The sequence below is a fragment of the Anomaloglossus baeobatrachus genome, chromosome 1, assembly GCF_048569485.1.
Source record: "Anomaloglossus baeobatrachus isolate aAnoBae1 chromosome 1, aAnoBae1.hap1, whole genome shotgun sequence".
Taxonomy (NCBI): domain Eukaryota; kingdom Metazoa; phylum Chordata; class Amphibia; order Anura; family Aromobatidae; genus Anomaloglossus; species Anomaloglossus baeobatrachus.
In genome coordinates, this window is record NC_134353.1 from 181505505 (window position 1) to 181520694 (window position 15190).

Sequence of the window (15190 nt, forward strand, 5' to 3'; positions counted from 1 at the left end):
ACTACCGGCTTGAGCAGGGAGACGTGGAATGAGTTGGGTATCCTCATCGTGGCCGGGAGCTGTAGCTTGTAGGAGACCTCATTGATCTTGTTGAGGACTTTAAACGGCCCAATGTAGCGAGGACCCAGCTTGTATGATGGTATCTTCAGGCGGACGTACTTGGAGGCAAGCCAGACGAGATCTCCAGGAGAGAAACACGGAGGATCCAGACGTTTCTTGTCTGCGTGTCTTTTCATCCGCAGGGAAGCACGCCCAAGGGACGCTTTGACAGAGTCCCAAATGGTTGCAAAGTCACGGGCTACAGTATCTGCAGCAGGGACATCCGAAGAAGGGGATACAGGCAATGGGATGGAAGGCTGAAGTCCGTAAACGACACGGAAGGGAGAGCTGGAGGACGACTCACTGATGTGGTGGTTGTGGGAGAATTCAGCCCAAGGAAGAAGAGCGGACCAGTCGTCGTGATGGGCGTTAACATAGTGACGTAAGAAAGAGGTCAAGATTTGATTGACCCTCTCTACCTGGCCATTAGACTGAGGATGGTATGCAGATGAAAAGTCCAGAGTCACTCCCAGATGTTTACAGAGAGCCCTCCAGAAGCGGGAGGTGAACTGAGTTCCTCTGTCGGATACGATGTGTAATGGAAAGCCATGCAAGCGGAAGATGTGTTGTATATAGGCGTCCGCGAGTTCCTGAGCAGAGGGCAGTCCAGCCATAGGGACGAAATGAGCCATTTTAGAGAACCGGTCCACCACGACCCATATGACTGTGTGTCCGGAGGACAATGGCAAGTCCGTAATAAAGTCCATTGCTATGTGTTGCCACGGAACTGAGGGTATCGGCAGAGGCAGAAGACGGCCATATGGGAGGTGTTTGGGCGTCTTGTTCCTGGCACAAGAGGAGCAGGCGGATACAAAAGCAGCGACGTCCGTGCGAAGGGATGGCCACCAATAATGACGTACAATCGCACCCCATGTCTTTTTCTGACCAGCATGACCGGCTGTTTTCGAGGCATGACCCCAGTGTAACACTTTTTTCCTGTCTACCTCAGAGACATAGGTCTTCCCGGGCGGTATTTGGGCCAGGGTGACAGGGGCCACCGGAATGATTTTACTAGGACAAATGATGGGTTGGGTAGTCTCTTCCTCCTGCTCCATGGGCATGAAAGACCTGGACAAGGCATCAGCGCGTACATTCTTGTCCGCGGGTCGGAAGTGAAGCTGGAAATCAAACCTGGCAAAGAATAGGGACCACCTGGCTTGCCGTGGGTTCAGACGCTGAGCGGACCGTAGGTATTCCAAGTTCTTGTGGTCCGTGTAAATAATCACGGGGTACACTGCACCTTCCAGGAGGTAGCGCCATTCCTCCAAAGCCAGTTTGACTGCCAAGAGCTCTCGGTCACCGATGGTGTAGTTGCGTTCAGGCGCTGAGAAGCCCTTGGAGAAGAATCCGCAAGTCACCATCTTCCCGGAGGAGGACTTTTGCATGAGCACTGCTCCGGCTCCTGAGGAGGAGGCATCCACCTCCAAGGTGAACTGGCGGTTTAACTCCGGACGGTGGAGTACAGGAGAGGAAGCAAAAGCCCGCTTCAGAGAGCCAAACGCGGCGTCGGCCGCAGGTGACCAGTCCTTTGGATTAGCCTCCTTCTTAGTCAAAGCGGAGAGAGGAGCAGTCAAGGCAGAGAAGTGAGGGATAAACTGGCGGTAGTAGTTGGCGAATCCCAGGAAGCGTTGGATTGCCTTCAGTCCAGAAGGAGGAGGCCAGTTGAGAATGGCGGAGACCTTCTTGGGATCCATCTGCAGTCCAGTCTCAGAGATGATGTACCCCAGAAAGGGGAGAGAAGACTGCTCAAAGACACACTTCTCATACTTTGCGTACAGACGATTCTCCCTCAGTCTTTGTAGAACCAGCTGTACGTTTTCTCTGTGGGTTTGGAGGTCCGGAGAGAAGACAAGGATGTCATCTAGATACACTACCACACAGATGTAGAGAAGGTCCCGGAACACGTCGTTCACCAGTTCTTGAAAGACGGCAGGAGCGTTACACAGGCCGAAGGGCATCACGCAATATTCATAATGTCCATCGCGCGTATTGAACGCGGTCTTCCATTCGTCACCAGAGCGGATGCGTACCAGATTGTAAGCACCCCGAAGATCCAGCTTGGTGAACACACGAGCTCCCCTAAGCCGGTCAAACAATTCGGGGATGAGCGGCAGAGGGTACTTGTTTTTTACGGTGATTTGATTCAAACCCCGGTAGTCTATGCATGGGCGTAAGTCGCCCTCTTTCTTCTTGACAAAGAAGAAACCTGCTCCAGCAGGAGAGGAGGATCTCCGAATGAATCCCCTTGCCAGGCTCTCTGAGATGTAAGCAGACATGGCCCTTGTTTCGGCTGGAGATAAAGGATATATCCGTCCTCGTGGTGGTGTTGTTCCTGGGAGCAGGTCGATGGCACAATCGTATGGACGATGTGGCGGCAGTACCTCGGATTCCTTTTTATCAAAGACATCTGCAAAGGACCAATAGGCCGAGGGCAGCCCCGGTAGGTTCTCTGGAACCGGAGGTCGTCGGATGGGTTGTATGGACTTTAGGCACCTCTCATGACACGAAGAGCCCCATCGGGTGATTTCGCCAGTGCCCCAGCTGACTGATGGTTCGTGTGTCCGCAACCATGGAAGTCCCAGCAGGATCTGATGGGACATGTGTGGGAGGACGTAGAAAGCGATGTTCTCGGTGTGAAGGGCACCGATACGCAGTTCGACCGGCCTGGTGATCCAGGAGATGGTGTCAGAGAGGGGTCTCCCATCCACAGAGGCAATCACGAGGGGCTTGTCGAGTGGAGTAACAGGCACCTGGTACTTGTCCACCGTGGCCTGCTGGATGAAATTGCCTGCTGCCCCGGAATCGAGGTAGGCATCAGCCGTGAACCGCGTCTCTCCCGTTGTCACTTGCACTGTCCATGTAACCGGGTCAGAGAGAGTCCCAGCACCTAGGGTGGCCTCTCCTACCAACCCTAGGCTTTGGAGTTTCCCGGCCTCTCTGGACAGGAGCGTAGCAGGTGTGTGTCCTCTCCGCAGTAAAAGCAGAGGCCCTTGGCGAGCCGCTCTGCTCGACGTTGTTCAGACTGCCGCACTCGGTCGATCTGCATGGGCTCGTGGACGGGGGCCCCAGCTGTCGATGACTGAAGTACGGAGGGTTTCTGCGGGGGAGAGGAATGCCGTACCGGACGTCTCTCACGGGACACTTCCTTGGATCACTCCTGAAAGCGAATGTCCACTCGAGTCGCTAGGGCAATCAGGGCATCCAGGGTGGTCGGTACGTCACGACCCGCCAGCTCGTCTTTAATTCGCCCTGAGAGTCCTTCCCAGAAGGCGGCGGTTAGGGCCTCATTGTTCCACCCGAGTTCTGAGGCCAGGGTGCGAAACCGGATCGCGTATTGACCCACCGTCAGAGTCCCCTGACGTAACCGGAGAAGAGACGAAGCAGACGCGGAGGCGCGTCCGGGCTCATCAAAGGTACCACGGAATGCCTGCAGGAACTCCTGGATGTTCGTGGTCACAGGATCCCCCTTCTCCCACAAGGGGTTCATCCACGCCAGTGCCTCACCCTCTAGATGGGACATGATGAAGGCGACCTTGGCTTGGTCGGAGGCAAACAAATGCGGCAGCTGCGTGAAATGGAGGGAGCATTGGTTTAGGAATCCCCTGCAGGTCTTGGGGTCTCCGGCGTACCGGGGTGGTGAAGCCAACCGAAGTCTGGTGGTATCTGAAGAAGTCGCCACAGGAGCTGGATCCGTGGATTGACTAGTGGAAGCCCGGGATGTTGAAGTCGTAACTGCCACTTGTAGCGTGTTCAGGCGGGCGTCTACAGAAGACATGAATTGCAGCATGCGGGTCTGGACTTCACGCTGGCGTTGGAGTTCCTCCTGTACGGCTGCTAGTGCTGCAGCGGGATCCATGGCCTGATCTTACTGTCACGGCCAGGTGGACGGGCAGACCCAGGAGGTGGATCCACTGGGCCGAACTCTAAGATGGTAGTAAAGAGTCCGGTAGCTGGAACACTATAAACAGCAGAACAGTCCGTGCACACGAGTATAGCGGAGAAGTCCCTGGGACCACGGAGTCACGGGTGGTAGTCCGGGTGACGCAGCTCAGGTTCGGAAGCCGAGATGATGTCAGGCGGGGTCCGGAACCTTTGGAGCGAGATGACGGGTCACCGCAGGGATCCGAGATGGTGCGGACTGTCAGGATGGCAGATGGACAGCGTTCGGGGTTCAGGATACGGCAGGACTGGATGGCGAGGCAGGCACGGCTCTACAAGAGAGATAGGTGAGTATATGCACAGCGACACCAGGAGACCTGACTCCTAGCTTAGGAAACACGAAGATCAGGCCCCGCCCCCTTGGACAATAAACCCCTTTATACCCTGTACCTGTTTAGCCTCATTTCCTGTTAATGGACGCTGGCCCTTTAAGAAAGGGTCAGTGACCGCGCGCGCGCCCTAATGCGCATGCGCGCGGCCCGGGTGCCAGAAGCCAGGGAAGGAAGCTGAGAGGAGGACGAAGGGGAGCCGGCCAGGGCCTGGGAAGCCGTCGGGTGCCGGGATCGGAGACCAGGGGGCCTGGGAAGGACGGGCACCGGAGGCTGGAGAGCGGGGAGCGTGGCAGGTGAGCCGGGGAGCGGGGCTGAGGACCCGGGGAGCGGAGCAGAGGACCCGGGGAGGGGAGCCGAGGACCCGGGGAGCGTGACATCTACATTTGGACTTTTTTTGTGACAATAGGAAGTGTGAAATTACTTCACGCAGCCATAGTTAACAGCAGTGTACTGTATATCTGTTTTTATTGTTTGCAATATCCAGAGCTCTGAACATAGTCTAGTAAGGTTGACGTTGTCTAATAACTAGAAATGAGTGAGCCTGAACTGTGAAGTTTGGGGGGTTGTACCAAACACGGACTTTTCAAAAACTCAGTGTCCGAATTCGGGTGCTGTACGTATGCTAACTACTCGATCAATCTTAGAGGGGGTTGGACTAGATGACCAAGGAGGTCCATTCCAACTCTAATATTCTATGATTCTATGATTCTATGATCATCGGGCTGCTCGGGTACACTTGTATGCCGCTTGCAGTGTTTGAAAGGCTCGCACTGGGGGTAAAAACATTTTCAGATGTAGCATAGCTAAAAAAAAAATTCTCCCTCCCTCCCCTGGAAATGCATTATTTATAGCTGGCTGTATGTGCGCAGAGAGCTGAACTGCCCAATCAATGACTTCCATTGAGGTTCAGGTCAAGTTTAGGTCCCAAACCAAATTTTATGTATAGTCTGGCTGAAGCCAGCAAACCAAAACTTCCAAGGGTCTGCTCATCTCTACTAATAATGTGAAGTCTTTTACGTCATTTTCAATATATTAGCAGATTTCCAATTTTATTTTACCTTAAAAAGCTGTCTGATCGAGTTTGTGGGTAAGGTGACAGGAAGTTGTAAGGAGAATACCGTGCCAGCTATGTCTTTTCTGAAAATATTAGAGCATACATTTTCTGTAATAGAATTACCAACAAGTACTCTAAAATATAGACTCATCAAACATAATAATATAATAGTGAAAATCTTGATGTGTAGTTGTTACCAAAACCAGAGAACAATCAGTTTTAATTCACTTACTGTGTTACTGACCTCAATAGGAGTCACATACAAATTGTCCTGATAGTGGAATCAACAGACAGCACATATATAACAGTCCACAACACAAGTGTGTATTAGTGGAATTGGGCTCTGTGCTAAATAGCCTAAAATTAAAGTGTATTAGGAACATGCTTCAAATCATTTATACTGCTGACTTCATGGCAAACAATTATGCAGTGGCTAAAATTAGTAAGGCCTCTATCACACATCCGTGCATTTAACGCACATGTGTGACGGTCCATGGGAAGGTATATAAGTCCATCCATCTGTCCGTGTGTGTGTTCTACATGTGCTGTCCCTGTGCTATCCGTGTGACATCCGGATAGCACATGGACAGCATACTTGTATACTTACCTGTCTCCGGCGCTGCTGTTATTTTTGAGTCCGTGGTCAGTGCAGTGAATGAGCATGAGCATAATGAGCGGGCCAAGAAGCAACAGCAGCGGCAGAGACAGATAAGTATAAAAATAATTTTTTTAAGGGACGGGTGTTTTCTTCAGTACGTGTCACACTGATGTCACACTGATCACATTAGTGTGTGGTCTGTGTGACACCCGTGATGACGGCAGAAAACAGACATGTCGTCATGTGGAGCACACGTCCATGTGTCCACACTGACACACGATCCATGTGAAAACACGGATGTGTGCACAACTTATTGAACTTAATGGGTCTACGTGTGTCCGTGTCTACGGTATGTGCATAAATGAATGTCACACTTAACAGGGACACGGATGTGTGAAAAAGGCCTAAGGCCCGTTTCACACGTCAGTGAAAAACACTGACGTTTTTCACTGGCGTGTAAAACATGCACATGTCTCTCCGTGTGCCGTGAATCACGGCACACGTGGGTTGTCTAAGTGAAATCCGGGCTCCGTTCTCCGTGGCCCGTGATTGCACTTAAAGATTAACTCACCTGTGCACGCTCCCGCTCTCCATGGTGCTGATCGCTCCCGTGGTGCAGCATCCGGCCGGCACTGACCTCCGCAGCAGCTGCTTCTGGGTTGGCTGTGTCGTGCATCATGAATATGCACGACAGTAATGAGCCGGCTCAGAAGCAGCAGGGAGAACAGGCTGCAGAGAGCATCGCTGGAACCGGGTGAGTTAAAATGCTTTTTATTTTAGAAGCACGTTTTTTGCTGGCACGTTTTTCACGGACCACACCACTGCGTGGTCCGTGGGACATCAGTGATGCCAGAAAAAAATGGACATGTCTCTGTGCGGCAATCACGGACACGCGGGTACGCCGCACGGAGACACGTGCAGTGAAAAATCACTGATGTGTGAGCAGACCCATTCATTATAATGGGCCTGCGTATGTCAGTGATTCTGGTACGTTTAAAAAAAAGCACAAACGTCCCAGAATCACTGACGTGTGAAACAGGCCTAAGGCCTCTGCCACACTCACGTGAAATTCACGCACGTGCCGAGAGACACGTATTTTCCCTGCGTGTTGCGTGCAGGTAAGTACGTGTCTCTGGTACGTGCGTGACACGTGTGTTCTACGTGTGTTATCCGCGATAGCACACGTAGAACCGGTAATTATCATACTCACCTGGTCCTTCCTGCTGTCCGCGGTGCTGATCCTCGGTCTCCAGCCCTCCCGTCTCCCCGCTGCTGCTGCTGCCAGGCAGTGAAGTGAATATTCAATGAGAATAATGAGCGGCGGTCGGCAGCAAGAGGCAGCAGCGGCAGAGACAGGAGGGCTGGAGAAGGTGAGTTAATGTTTTGTTTTTTTTTCAATGACATGTGTGTTTTCTCCGGCGCATGTCACACGGGACCGCATCCACACTACACCCGTGTGGTGCGGGTGCGGGCCGCGTGACACCCGTGCTGCCGGTGAAAAAACGGACATGTCAGCGCTTTCAAAAACACACACACGTACAAACGCACACGGACACACGTTCCGTGTGGTTTTACGTGTGTGTGCCTGCTACAATAGGGTAGCATTGGTTAAAGTGTCTCCGTGCCGCCGGTACGTGTAAAAAATGACAAACACGTGCCGGAGGCACGGATGTGTGGCGCAGGCCTAAGGCTGTGTGCACGTGTTGCATTCTTGCTGCATTTCTAGTCTCATTTTTTCTTGCAGATTTTCACAAATCTGCAAGGATTTCCTTATGCCAGCAATGTCTATGAAAATCCTGAAGTGTTGTGCACATGTTCAGGATATTTTCCTTGCAGATTTGGTTACAGAAAAAAACTGCAGCATTTCAATTCCTTCTGTGTTTTGGGCTGTGTTTTCACCATTGAAAGCAATAAAAAAATGCTTTTTAAAAGACGAAAAAAAAATGTTGCAAATCACTGTCACTGCAATAAAGGCGGCAAATTATGGCAAAACCACTTGTTTTTTCGGTAGCGCTTTTCCTGCCAGTAGATGCAGAATGGTCGTTTTGTAGCACTTGATTTCATTGAATTATATAAAATGAGAGAACTATGTGTTACATAATTTAAATACAATTAAGTAATTTCCAGTTTTGAGGCAGTTTCACAAGTACTAGAGAGGCAGGGAATGTACCACTATTGGGGGTTGAATCATTTCCCACTGGTGATAGGAGGGCATTCATCAGTGAATTGCTTTACGCACTTGTCCTGCCACTGTCATGGAGCAACCCGCAGCTGGTCCTTATGGGAGTTCATTGCATACAGAATTATACAGCTTATTTATCAAATGTAAATACCACTACTTCCAGATATAGCTATATAATAAAAATAATAGGTCCAAAATTCTGGATATCAAAACAGAATGGTGGACTTTTCATGGAGAAATTCCTTGGGCAGGGCATTGCATTTTGGGGGTCTCCTTAATTGCTTTACACGGCCCTGTTTGCATGAGAATAATAATAATAATCCCTATTTCTAGATCGCGAACATATTCCGCAGCGCTTTACAATTCAATACAATTCAATTTCAATACAATACAAATACAAGACAAAAAATTCAATACAAATACAGTGAGAATGATAAATACATATACATATTCAATATGTCATACCAAGACAAATGCTCCTTTCTTTAGATCTTATATAAGAAAATCTAACACATTTTTACCTTTCCGTTATTTTCAGCTTTACTACATGAAATTACTTTGTGAAATGCCTTTTTTTGTATTTTTTGCTTAAAACTTTAATTACAAAGGATCATTAAACTTTAATTCGACAAAACCATTAACATTGATGTAGGAACAACATACTGTTATTCTGCACACTATTAAATTGTCCTGAAGATTTATCACAATTTGTAAAATTACTGTACTATATTGCAGACTGGAATTATTTGCACACAAATGCAGTTTAATGACATGAAAAAAAACCCAAACATAATTTGGCAGAGAAAGCAGATTTCATTACTATTAATTTTACAATGTAAAGACAACAGACCAAGCAGTAAAGAAGAAAAACTAGCTCCAAGCTAAATGCAATTCTCATCTTGAAGTTTATAGCATTCCTTGATTGCCATGTTTATTTAATCTTTAGACATTTTATTAGAAATGGCAAGTTTCTCAATTTGATTAATTATTATTAATAAAGAAAAATATTGAAATAAAAGAGAATTTGTAATATTTTTACAAAACATTGAATTGCTGGGTTTCATATGTCAAAACTACAGAAAATGCAAAGTCTTAAAGGATTTGTACTTGATTAAAAAAACAAACATGGCTGCTTTCTTCCAAAATAAAGAGTATACTTGTCCATATTGGAGATTAGCTCTAAAGAAGTGAACAATGCTGAGCTCTATTCACTGAGCTCTATTCAATTTATGAAGATGAGCGACACTGGTTCTGATAGAAAGGGCTCCTGTTTCTTAAAACCTGGACCAATCTTTTAGGCCTCCTTCACACGTCAGTGATTCTGCTACATATGAGACAGTTTTGATACATACTAGAATCACAGACATATGCAGACCTATTAACATCAATGGGTCCACACACAAATCAGTGATTTCTCACTGACGTGTTTCCATACAGCGTACACGCGTGTCCATGTATTTCGCACCGAGACATATCCGTTTTTCTTTGGCATCACTTATGTCCCATGGTCCACACAGTGATGTTGTCCGTGAAAAATGAACCAGTAAAAACACGTATATTTAAAATAAAAAGCTTTTTAAACTCACCTGTCTTCAGCCGCTGCTGTCTCCTACTTCCAGGCCGGCTAATTATTCTCATGAATATTCACTGCACAGCCGACCTGGAAGTAACTGCAGCAGGGAGAAAGCAGTGGCCAGGCACAGCATAGCGGGAGACTTTAGCACCATGGACAGCAGGGGCGTGGACATGTGAATATAAGTGCTTAATCTCCATGTATTATCACAAATAGCACACAGAGATCATATGTGTGCCAAAATCACTACACACGGAGGTCCATATGCACCTTTATCACGTCAGTGTGCAATTTTCACTGATGTGTGAAGGGGGCCTTGAGGTTTCTTAACAGCAGACACTACATATGGAGGTAAGAACCATTTGTTTCTCAGTGTAAACAGATTATACAACATGCACTAGTTTGTTTCAAATTACATGGGATATCTTTCCTTCACTAGCGCATTATTATAGATAGGTTCTGACTTCACCCATAAATAGTAAAGTCAATGTTTATATTTGTAATTATTATAGAATATAAAATTGTCAACAATCTTTGGAAGCAGAAATGTGATATATAATGAATTTAAGGTACATAAAACACGAGAATCATTGTATGTAATCCTTTGGATTGATTTTGTTTTTAGTGTTTTTTTAGTTTTTATAATATTCATAATTCAAGACTTCAACAGCTTTGTTACAAAATTTGCTTTATAGCTTCTAGCAAGGAGATGGTGCATGCCTTTCTTAAGCTAATACAGGACTTATATACACTGCAAAAAATAGCAATAAAAAGAAAAGAAATATTTATACCAAGTTAGCCAGTAGATAGAAAAAAATAAAAACTGGGAGCCCTCAGTAATTGATACTAGGGATGAGCGAACCTGAACTGTAAAGTTTGGGGTCCAAACATGGACTTTTTACCGTACATCCGGCTTCTGTTCAGGTTTGTCACCAGAATAGAGCTTGATGAAGTGTTGCAGAGCAGCCAATCAGGAAGTTTTTAGTCTTTGGGTAGTTCCAGAGCCATCGCATTAATGCCAAGTATTGGCATGGCTGTGATTGGCTGTCGAACCCCATGCCTTGGCCTACATAAAGTCTGGATCATTGGCTGCGGTGCCATTTTGCCTTGACTAGAATAGGGTGAGTAGGCTGTTGGCGTGAGAGACAGTGATAGGTGCAGTTACTAAAAAAAAAAAAAAAAAAAAAAACCATTGTAGGAATAGGACACTGTAGGAGCGAGGGACAGTGATAGGTGCATGTAGTTCAAAATCAAATATAGCACTGCATCACGCAACTTTGTGTAGTGGTCAAAAACAGCATCGCACAGGCAGTGTAATCTACTAACACATGCTACTTAAAACAGAGTGTTTTCCTGCATGCCTTGCTATGAGTATTTCTGAAACCACATACTGCATTGCATCATGCAGCTCTGTGTAGCAATCAAAAACAGGAGCATAGAGGCATTACCACCATCTACCATAAAATAGACTGTGTGAATATGTGAATATCTCTGAGACCTCACACTGCATTGTATCATGCAGATTTGTGTAGTGGTCAAAAACAGCAGCGTACAGGCAGTGTAATCTATTATTTTTGTGCAGCATTGCTGAATTTGGTGCTGCAGAGCTTCCTGAAAAATTACCCAAATAAGTCAGAGCTTCTGCTGAAAGAGCAGGCAGTATGTGCGCACTTTCGACATTCTCACCCTGACTCGTCTTGCCAGTCTGTGCTGCAACGTTACTTCGGCCTTCCCGCTTACTGCTTCATATGTGACGCACCGACAAGGTGGAATTCTACCATGCATATGGTATTATTCAAGCTCTTTGGTCTTCACCATAGTGGAGTTTAGATTGTGACTGTTTGAGGTTGTGGACAGGTGTCTTTTATAATGATAACAAGTTCAAACAGGTGCCATTACTGCAGGTAAAGTGTGGAGGACAGAGGAGCCTCTTAAAGGTCTGTGAGAGAATTGTGGTCTACCTATGATGTCAATTACAGGCCTCTCTCATCTTTTTAAGTGGGAGAACTTGCACAATTGGTGGCCTACTAAACACTTTTTTCCCCACTGTAGCTGCCTGCTTTGAGCAATATTTTTTTCAAAATAAATGCTTTGCATTCCTGGGATGGACACTGATCAGTATTAGCTTGAAGTCTAAATGGCTTGGACTGGAAGTATCAAGTTTAGCTGGCGTACCTCAAGCTTGGTTCCAACTATGAGCTTTTTAAATGCAGCAACTGGACTGTCCATCGCTGAAGCAGAAAATTGGCTCCTATGTGGGAACTGTTAAAACAGGCAGTCTAAAAATCGATGCCTTCCTGAAAGCACAGAGTTGTTAACCTGAAAAGCATTGGCATCTTTTATCAATGTCACCCCCTTGAGAATGAGCAAAGCAGTAGGAACCTCAGCAAGTCAGGTATCTGTCACTTATGGTTAGATGGGGTTCTGTAGCCCATTTCTGTTTTAATTGGGTGCTGTGTGGTGAATCTCGGAGAATGGAAGCTGTGAGGGCCAACCGGGTAAACAGGCTGTTTTAGTTTTTTTTTTACAATTTGATTGCCTATGGGGGAACTTTGTCAATCTTGACTGTATAGGTGAATTGGGAATACAGGCTATGTAGGTAACATTATTTGTTAAACTTGTTGCTCTGTGGGTAAACGATGCCATGGTTGTATGTCTGCCTGTTTGAACAATAATTTTAACAAAATAAATGTTTCATATTCCTGGGATAGACACTGAGCAGCATGGTTTAGCCGCTTCAAGTCTAAATACCTGGGACTGGTAGTAGCAAGTCTAGCTTGCGTACCTCTGCCTCGATTCCAAATCCAACTTCAAGCTTTTTAGCTGCCACAGCTATACTGTATACAACAGGAGCTGAAAATTAGGCTCTGTAGGGTGAATTTGGAAAACAGGCTCTCTCTGAGCCTTTTTTATAAAGTGTTGTTCTGTGAGGTTATGCCTCCTATCTTAGCTGTGATAGTGAAATATCAAAACAGTGTTAACAGGGCGCAATGTAATGTGGGCTACGCTTTAGGCGGAAACCATTTTAGTACATGTCCTAACACTACTGAGGATTGGTGCTCATTTCTCTGTGCATTTTTCCCACTACTACTATTCTGATTCATCCACCTCCTCCTCATCCAGTCAACGTAACACCTGCACGACCAACCTCAGCTCAGTACAACCAGGAGGAAACTACAGCAGGCTGTTCTGAGATTCAGCTGTTTGGAATTGTTATTCCCAACCAAGCTGGAGCTGTGGATGGCCCCTGTATGGGGCTTTTTAAAATTGTTGCTCTGTGGGGCAACTTTGCCTACCTTGACTGTGTGGGTGAACTGGGAATACAGACTACATAGGATAAATTTGTTAAACTTGTTGCTCTCTGAGGGGAAGTCTGGCAATCTTGACTGTGTGAATGAACTGGGAATACAGGTTCTGTAAGGGCCCTTTATTAAATTGTTGGTCTGTTGAGAATCTCTGAAATTCATCTGTGTTAAAATTTTTAGTTTTCTCATTTACTTGCTTTGTAACCATAATTGCAATGGTGACAGAAGCTCTTTAACTAATTTACCTATCCACATTTATTTGCAGGGCAATTGGCATGCTCTTACTCCCATTTAAGTTCCTTTTGCAGCCCCCTAGACCTTACTACAACCATTTTACAGCTTCAAACTTGGGCTCCCTATTGACTTGTATGGAGCTTGTTGTTAGGGGTCAAGTTCAGCTGACGAACCCAATTTTTTTTTTCTCTGCAGGTTTAGGGAACCCGAATATCCACGCGTTCACTCATCATTATTATCAGTCAATAAGTCACATGAGAGCATATCCTTTCCAGTTTTTGAGTCAGAAATTAAGAATGTTTTCAAAATTGATCCCAAACTGGAATCAGAGTGTCTTTTGTACCTACTGTATATTGCTTGCTGTATTGCAGTTCCTCCTGTTCATTTTGGCTAGACCTAACACTGTATGCAGATCCTTTACCACTTTGAGAGTCATTAATTAAGAGTGTTTTAAAGATTTTAAAAAATATATGGAATACCTATACTTCTGTTGTGGCCTGTATTGCCATTCCTCATGCCCATTTTGGCTTTCACTGCCTTCAGATACTTTCCCACTTTGAGAGTCAAGAATTAAGGGTGTTTTCAAAATTGATCCAAATTGGAATCAGATTGTCTTCTGCATATCTGTTGCTGGCTGTTTTTCCATGCCTCCTGGTAGACTAGATGGCTCCACAATCATTCTCTGTGGGTGACCACGCCACCTGTTCCAATGAGCTACATGCTGCTCAATTTCCTTTCAAGGACGCAGGAAATCAAATCAAATCTGTCTTTGCACATGCGCAAACACATCAGCAATCACATCCACTTCTTTTCCCTGCACGGTGTCCAGCTGACTCTACCCCAGGCCTTGGAGCACAAGCGTTAATACACAGTCACTCACTCACAGGCCAAAACAATGAGTGGTCACATTTACAGTATGTTTTCCCTGCAAATGTTGGTGTTTAGGCTTGTGAACACTGATGATTTCTTCAAACTAATGAAGGCGGCCGCCCCTTGGCACCTGATCCCCAGCCCTCACTATTTCTCATGGTGTGACATCCCTGACTTACTCAATGCCATGTCTAATATCATCACCCATGCTTCATAGTCATTTTCTCTAGGCCTTGCACAAACTACAGATCCTTTCCCAGTTTATCTATTCATACTGCTGTTAGCTACCTCCATCTTTTAATATGTGCAGGGCGTGCAGTAAGGGACAGTGAAATAGACTTGCTGTTGTGCATTCACAGGTCAAGATTGTCAGGCAGGTAGGCGAAACTGTGCCTGCTGCATGAGAGCAAAAAATCGTCATACCCTTGACGAATCTTACTGTACCATTTAGCAGGGTGGCACGAGACAACATTCCTGAAGGCCAAACTGTGAATAAAAGGTTGTTGGTTGGATGGCAGATAATGAGTTTAAAATGATCCCAAAATTTAATCAGAGTTACTCCTCTCCATCTCTTGCTACATGTACAATCCCTCCTTTGAACCCTAGATACTCCTTGCAATAAGTGCATAGGCTGTATTAGAGCAGGAGTCTGTCCGATCTATCAAAATATAAAAATAATGACATAATTCAAAAACACAGTAAACATAAAAAAACAACAAAATTAACTTTTTTTTTCTCTATAATACAACAAAAATGCTGTAACAAGCAATCAAAACATCATATCTATTCCCAGCGGCATAACTAGAGTCTGATGGGCCCTGGTGCAGAGTTTGAGCCTATGCCCTCCCCCCATATGTTCGTCAGATGTATGGGCCATTGTAGCATTCTAAATTCTATAAAGACATACAAGTTGGCCCCCCTCCCTCTTTATTGTGTAGAAATGTCCCCCATCCTGGGCCACTTCCTGGTAAATATGTCCCCCATCCTGGTATATAGCCCCCTCA